Here is a 7169-nt window from a genome sequence, read left to right on the forward strand (position 1 = left end):
CTTCACACATTATCTTTCTCAGTCAAAGGCACCCCTATCCATCTGGTTGCCCAGACCAGGAAACTAAGAATCAAACTTGACTCTTCCTGCTCCCGCATCTACTACACCTCAGCTGAATCAAATTCTGCGCAAGCATCCCCCTTCGTAACTCTCCAGTTCACCCACTTTTCTCCATTCTCACTAGCTTGGTTGAGGCCATCGTCATCTCTCCCTGGTTTAAAACGACAGTTTCCAAAGTATAATCCCTACCTCCAGTCCATTTTCAATTTATTTTCCGGTCCCAGGGTCTTCTTTTTAAAATGAAAATATGAAGCCCTTTTATGATTTTCTATTGTTTTAACATTAAAGTCTAAACTCCTTTGCATGGAGTGCTAGTTAGATCCTTTTACATACCTCAAGCAGTAGGGGTTCAAAGAAATAATGCATGTGCAAATAAGAGAGAAAGGAATTTCAGCCACAAAGCCAGGCCATATGGGAATATAGGAAAAGGGTGGCTTCACGGAGCCTGGAATGTAGTTTGGGAACTAGAAAACCATTTGGCATCCATAACTGCTTGATTAATCTCAGCAGCAGACGTGTTCTGCTTCCTTCTCCCTCCTCTACTGCTTGAGTATTACCAAGAACCGTCTACTCTGTGTCTCTGCTAGTGTTTCTCCTGCTCCTGCCAACCGGTTGCCTCAATCCCAATTCTGTATTGCATTGAGATTCCCTTCCTCATAGCTTCTGTGTCCTCATGTCTCCTGCTCCCTCATGGCCTCTGCTGCTCTTCTTTGTCTGTGTCTATTTAGCTTCTGTCTCACTACCCTACCAACTATAGACTTTCTCTTTATGTGTCACATTCAAATTTATAAAGAGAAAGAACCCAGTAGTTCAGCAAATCTAATAGTATAGATGGTGTATTCTGATTTTGCTATGCTTTTTGCTGTCCTAGGTCACTGGAAAGGAATACAGAACAACTGTCCTGGGAGCAGGGCGACACCCCTGGCTCAAACAGCTGTGGTCAAGGGTGATTGGCTTATGTGGTCAGGGTAAGGTGTTCACATGGTTCAGAACATGGGCATCCATGCTGAAGAAAACGTATCAGAGATCTGGTAGGTGAATGAATTAATAAGAAACTTTGTTTGCAAATGTGTTTGTAAATGCTTTCTTGCCCACTTTTTATCAGTAATTATATTTTAGGTAGTCTCATGCTACTATTTTTTCCTTTGTCATCATTAATTCTCTCTCTCTGAATTCCTTTTCCTGAAATTAATTCATTTTTACAGTTTCTTTTTCAAAGAATTTTACTTAGCCCAAAATGATTCGTCTTTAATGCCTCTTGGTACATGCTATGTATTTCTTAAAACATATTCTCAAAGAATCCCTTAAGCTTTAATTCTCAGAATTAAAAATTATAACTTACTGACTGGTCTAAATTACATACTGACTGAAGAACACAGATGATTTCTTTACGGAATAAAGAAATGATTACAAAAGACAAATTATGAGTACAGAACCTATAATTTACTATTTCAAACACTATATTCCTAGATGTAAGGATAAGTTGCTTGTATCTTTCTTATGGTTACTCTCCAAAATTATTTTTTAAACATTTTATTTTCTGTCTTTTTTGCAAATGCTTTTAGAACACAAAAATGATTCTTTTTTTTTTTTTTTTCAGGAAGATTAGCCCAAGCTAACATCTGTTGCCAATCCTCCTCTTTTTTGCTGAGGAAGATTGGCCCTGGGCTAATATCTATGCCCATCTTCCTCTACTTTAATGGGACGCCGCCACAGCATGGCTTGATAATCAGTGCCTGAGATCCAAACTCGCGAACCCCGGGCTGCCAAAGCGGAGCCCATGAACCTAACCACTACGCCACTGGGCTGGCCCCTAAAAGTGATTCTTAAATATGGTACATCAAAGTTTGGTCGGTGTTTGTGGAATGGCAGTAACAATGAAGTAACAATAAAGGAATAGGTTTTTAACAAGACAGCCATCTTTACTACAAGACATCTTTTAGCTGGTCCTTCCCTAACTCATTGTATCCATCAGCTACTGGAGTGCACATGGTGCAGAAATAGTTCTGGTCTGAAAAAGCAGAAGCAGCAGTCACTCCTGATTGGTGGCCTCCACTCCCAGCAGCTCACAGAATGTTCTCACCAGCAAAGGGAGGAGGGGGCAGGAGACAGATTTGCTAGGTCTTTCTGTGTTACAGAAGTAGAGATTGAAATACTCCACTGCAGTATTTTCATAGTCCAGAGGATTACAGACTCCTTCATTCTGTGGTTGTGATGAAATCTGTGGAGATATTTAATATTAACAAGGAATGGTTTTAGAGGTGTTTTTTCTAATAGTTCTGTTATTTTTGTACCACCTTATGACCTTGTGCTTTATTCTTGCTTTCAGCCTTGTTCCTGAGACCAAGACCACACTGCCTGGTCATCCTCTACTCCTTTAAATCACCTCTCTCATTGCCTCGTCTCACACAGGAAGCCACATCAATGGGGGCTTCAGACGTGTCATTCGTAGTCATCCTTCTGAACTGCTCTCCTGGGCTTGTTTCTCTCACCTGACTCTGTCCTTCGACTCCAGCCTTACTGGCTGAATTGAGCTGCGTTCCCTGGGAGCAGGCCTTAAGGAGAGATTTGCGTGCATGTGATTTATTACTGATGTGAGCTCAGAAGAAACCAATAGAGAACAGGGCAAGCAGGGAGGTAGAAGAGGCCAGTCAGACAAAGCCCTGGGGAGGGCAGGGGAATCTAGGAGACCAGCTCACAGGGGAGCTCCCTCACACACATCTCTCCCAGGTCCTCTGGCTCTCCATGAACGTGGGGCAAAGAAACTGCAGAAATTCAGGGCCAGTCCTATGAAGGCAAAAACATGCTGAAAAACGGGGAGCAGAGAAGACAGGACTACACAGAAATGATAAAAGGGACAGGGATCTGGACAGAATGCTCCCTACGCAGGTCTTCCTGGGCCACCTTCAGTCATTACCTCTTCTAGACCAACTCATCTCTGAGACCCTCTTGCCTCAGCCTCCATGTTGGACAGCGCTCTTGCCAGGCACACCCCAGCCCAGGGGTTCTCAACTGGGGGCGATTTTCCTCCCTCCCTGCCCCGGGACATTTGGCAATGTCTGGAGACATTTTTGATTGTCCAACTTGGGGCGGGGATACGAATGGCATCTCCTGGGTAGAGGCCAAGGCTGATGCTAAACATCTTATAATGTACGGGTCACCCCCACCCCCCACCCCTGCAACAAAGAATTATCCAGAACAAATTGTCAACAGTGCTGAGGTTGAGACACCTTGCCTCTGGCCTCAGTTCTGGTAGTTAGATCACTGTTTTGTTCTGTTTGAAACCCTGACTTGTAACCTGTCTGGTACCTCAGTTCTTTAGGGTTATTCTCATGAATCCCCAGACCCCTCCTCAGACTGAGAGTTAGTGCCTGAGCCCAGCCCCATGTCATGCCCACCTGCCTGGACCTCAGAATATTGCCTGCTCCCAGGTGCCTGTATGGAGGAGCTTTGTCTGCACACATGCCTGGACAACCAGTTCCTCTGTCTGGATCTCGTTGAAGTCAGTTATCCACCCTGAATATTAATGTTGTGTGTTGTTGGTTAAGCTGTTCTTGGATATCAAATGCCACCTTCCTGTCTACACTTCTTCCTCTGGCCTCCGGTTCTTCCCACTTCCCAACCTACTGCTCTTTGACCAAATGGGCACATATGGTTTCATCCTCCCATTTTTCCTGGTTGGCCCAACCTCGTTGCAGTGACCATGTCTGTGTCCAGCTGCTTGACTAGACACCTCAAAATGTGCTTTAGAGTTGTAAGACCTGTCCCATAAAGCCAGTTATAAAGGTAGGAAATCATGTTGGTTTAGCTCATCCAGATGAGGTTTGTCCTCTAAGTCCTCCTCTAAGTCTGAAGAGAGATAATAGTTACCATTTATGGAGCAGCTGTGTGGGAAGCTCTATACTAAATGCATTTACAATCTCATTTAATTTAACCTTTGCAAAAAATCCTGTGGATTCAGACTGACTATTTCTACTTTATAGATGAGGAAACAGGCTCAAAGGTATTAATTCACTTACTGGAGGTCCTCTAGCTAGTAAGCAGTGAGTCAGGATTCCAACACAGGGGTTTTGACTGTAAAACTTTTGCTTCTACTTCATTTGTATTTCAGAAGTAACATGTTGTCCCATGAAAACTCTGGTAAAGCTTGAGTGAGGCCTGTCTCCTCCCTTAATCTATTTCCTGAACATCTTATTGATTGGAACTTTCTTTTTAAATAAATTATTTGTGTAGGAAGAAAGAGCTTTCGATTTGTCATAGCATTCAATACATCTCCCTGTAGGGAATAACATATGCCCCATATAATTATAAGGTTATTTTTCTGTCTCCCCACCCTACTACAGGTTCTTCAGTGGAAAGGCCCTTGTGTTACTCACAGCTGTACTCTGGGCAACTGGCATATATATACTACGTTTCAATAAATATTTGTTTTAATTATATGGATCCTTATCCTCAATCGTAGAGGAACAAAGGTACTGAGAAAGTTATCAAGGCAAGAATTCAAGCACAGGAAAACAAAATAAGGGACTAAGGTATACACACTGTGCAATGACTGGAATAAATCTTGTGGAAGTGAGGGCCACCCTGTACCTGCCGCCGTACATCTTTTCCCAAATAGCTCCTTCCTTCCCTCAAGAAATGTTTGTTGAGTGAGTGAATGAGTGAGTGAGTGAGTAAATGCATGCTGCTAGTGGGATGAGATTTCTTTCTTCAGATTTTAGGACCTCAACTGTAAAAATACTGGCCATTGTGAAAACAACCGTATGTGGCATACGGCGTGTGCCAGAAGTAAATATCTCAAAACTTTGAAATAAAACTTGAGTAACAACTGAGAAATCTTCTTGAGATCAGTGAAAACAAAGTAGATTCTTGACCAAGACTTGGTGACTCTGCACGCAAGGATGGATGACTTTCGTGACTATAGTGCTATGCCTGACATTTGATAAATCTTTTCTTTTATAAATTACTGTATTACAAGGTGAGTGACTTTACATTTCTCAAACTAGTGTTACAAAAATAAAAATTACACCAACAGCAGGAATACCAAAACATCCACATTCCCACCATCTTATTAAATTGTTGGTCTTCATTTTTCTGTTTCCTCATAGTTCCCGTCTATGTTGATGCCTAATTTTTACACATTATTGTATTAGCATCCATTTGAGTCTTTTCAACACACCGTGCTGCCTCAGCATCATTACTAATGTGATTTGATTCTTCCAGGCTTCAAGCTATGGTGTCCGTCTCTCTACTTTACCAACCAACCTCTTGGCAAGAGGTGCCTGCAGCGTCCCATCATCGCTCGCTGCACCCCACGTTGGCTGTGTCCTCTTCTCCCTCATTTTCCCCTTTTCTCATTCCACTCTTATTTCACAACAGCCTCTGTCCTTACATCTTGGCTTTCATGTCCATGACTGGCCTTAATCCTAACACGAGTAGCTCCTCTGACACTGGCCCCACATTCTCTCTCCCATTTTTCCCATTGATGGCCTTATCTCCTCTGCCTCAAAGGTATCTCTTGCCATGTAGCTCTGTTCTTTTTTTACTTATTATCTCCTCCACCAGTTGTCTTATCTTTGCCACCAGAGTCCTCTCTGTCATTAGACCCTGACTCTCCCCACCTCTCCCTTTTCTCATTCTCTGATCTGGGCTCCTCTCTGTCACCAGTGCATTTGTTGCCTCTGGACCTAGCCACCCCTCACTTTCTTTGCTTTTCTCCTTACCTCTGGGCACCTCTCTTACAGCAGAGTGCTTTTTGCCCTAGATTCTACAACAGACTTTCATTTACCCCCACAGCTTGCCTTTTCCCCTCTCCCATGAAAGCACACTCAGATTCTTGGCCCCCTTCCCTTACCAGACCTCACTTTGTCTCTGGACTATGTCTCCTCACCTGACCACACCCTCTCTCAGGACATAAACATCTACCAATCGTGGCCCAACCCATGAATGCCAGTGATTCATTGGTCTTTCACCCCCACCAACAATCCTCTCTACGTCACCACCACCAGCCTCTGCTTGCACTGTGACTCATTCTGAGTCAATCCTCCATGTCCCATGGAGGTCAACTCCAGGCAACCCTTCCTGACTGGCCTCTTCTCTCCCAACCAACAGGCACTGAGGGCTTAAGCTTGCTCCTTTCAGCCTCACCAAGAAAGGGGAACATCCCCTCTGAGCTCAGATTTCATGTCTGGAAGAAGTTGGTGGAGATGGCTTTAGATAGTTCTACCATGGTCAAATCATCCTGGAAAAAAGACCCCCAAGTTCCTCAACCACAATCAGGACACATCCCAAGAGTTAATGAGCTGGAAAACTCAAAAAAAGAAAAAGAAGTTCTGGGTATATAGAAGGTTCAGAGAACTGAGGACTGCCCCTCACCTCAAAGACTGTGGGCTTACCAAGGTCCAGGACAGCCATGTCTCCACAAACATCTGACCTGCTTCTTCGGGGGGAAAAAAATGTAAGCAATGAATTTAGGGATCTGAGGGGTCAAAGAGACCAGGGAAATGGTCATGTCCAAATAGCCTCTTGCTTCACAACAACTATCAGGAGACTTTGTAAGAACTAGTGACCTGGGAAATTATCATATGGTAGATAGGAATGTAGTCCTGGTGGTCTAGTGGTTAAGATTTGGCTCAGGTTCATTTCCCAGTCAGGGAACTACACGACCCCTCTGTCAGTTGTTGTGCTATGGCAGCTGTGTGCTGCTGTGATGCTGAAAGCTATGCCACCAGGATTTCAAACATCCGCAGGGCCACCATGGTGGACAGGTTTCAGTGGAGCTTCTAGGCAGAAGGACGTGGCCACTCATTTCCAAAAAAATTGGCCATGAAAAGCCTATGAATAGCAGTGGAGCGTTGTCTGATACAACACTGGAAGGAGAGGATGGCGCAAAAAGACCAGACAGGGTTCCATCCTGCTGTACACGGGGTCACTAGGAGTCAGAGTTGACTCGATGACACTAACAACAAGATAGGCATCTATGTGGTCTAGGGGCTTCAGTAGGCAGGGAATGCCGCATACCACTAAACATGTTGATTGCTCAAGGTCCAGATCCAGGATACCCATGCTTTAAAGAGCAGCTTCCTGGTAACATTGGACAAAGAGCCCGA

General features: G+C 44.0%; 1 long non-coding RNA gene across 1 annotated transcript; it reads left to right on the forward strand.

Moving 5' to 3' along the window:
* The first annotated feature begins 663 nt into the window (after nt 1-663).
* Nucleotides 664-4497, forward strand: LOC147914681 (uncharacterized). Its single transcript, XR_015554873.1, has 2 exons — nt 664-1091; nt 2390-4497. It is a non-coding gene; the product is annotated as an uncharacterized LOC147914681 (long non-coding RNA).
* The last annotated feature ends 2672 nt before the right edge of the window (nt 4498-7169 follow it).

Source organism: Ceratotherium simum, chromosome 17 (assembly GCF_057802395.1).
Source record: "Ceratotherium simum simum isolate JZ-2026a chromosome 17, ASM5780239v1, whole genome shotgun sequence".
Lineage (NCBI taxonomy): Eukaryota > Metazoa > Chordata > Mammalia > Perissodactyla > Rhinocerotidae > Ceratotherium > Ceratotherium simum.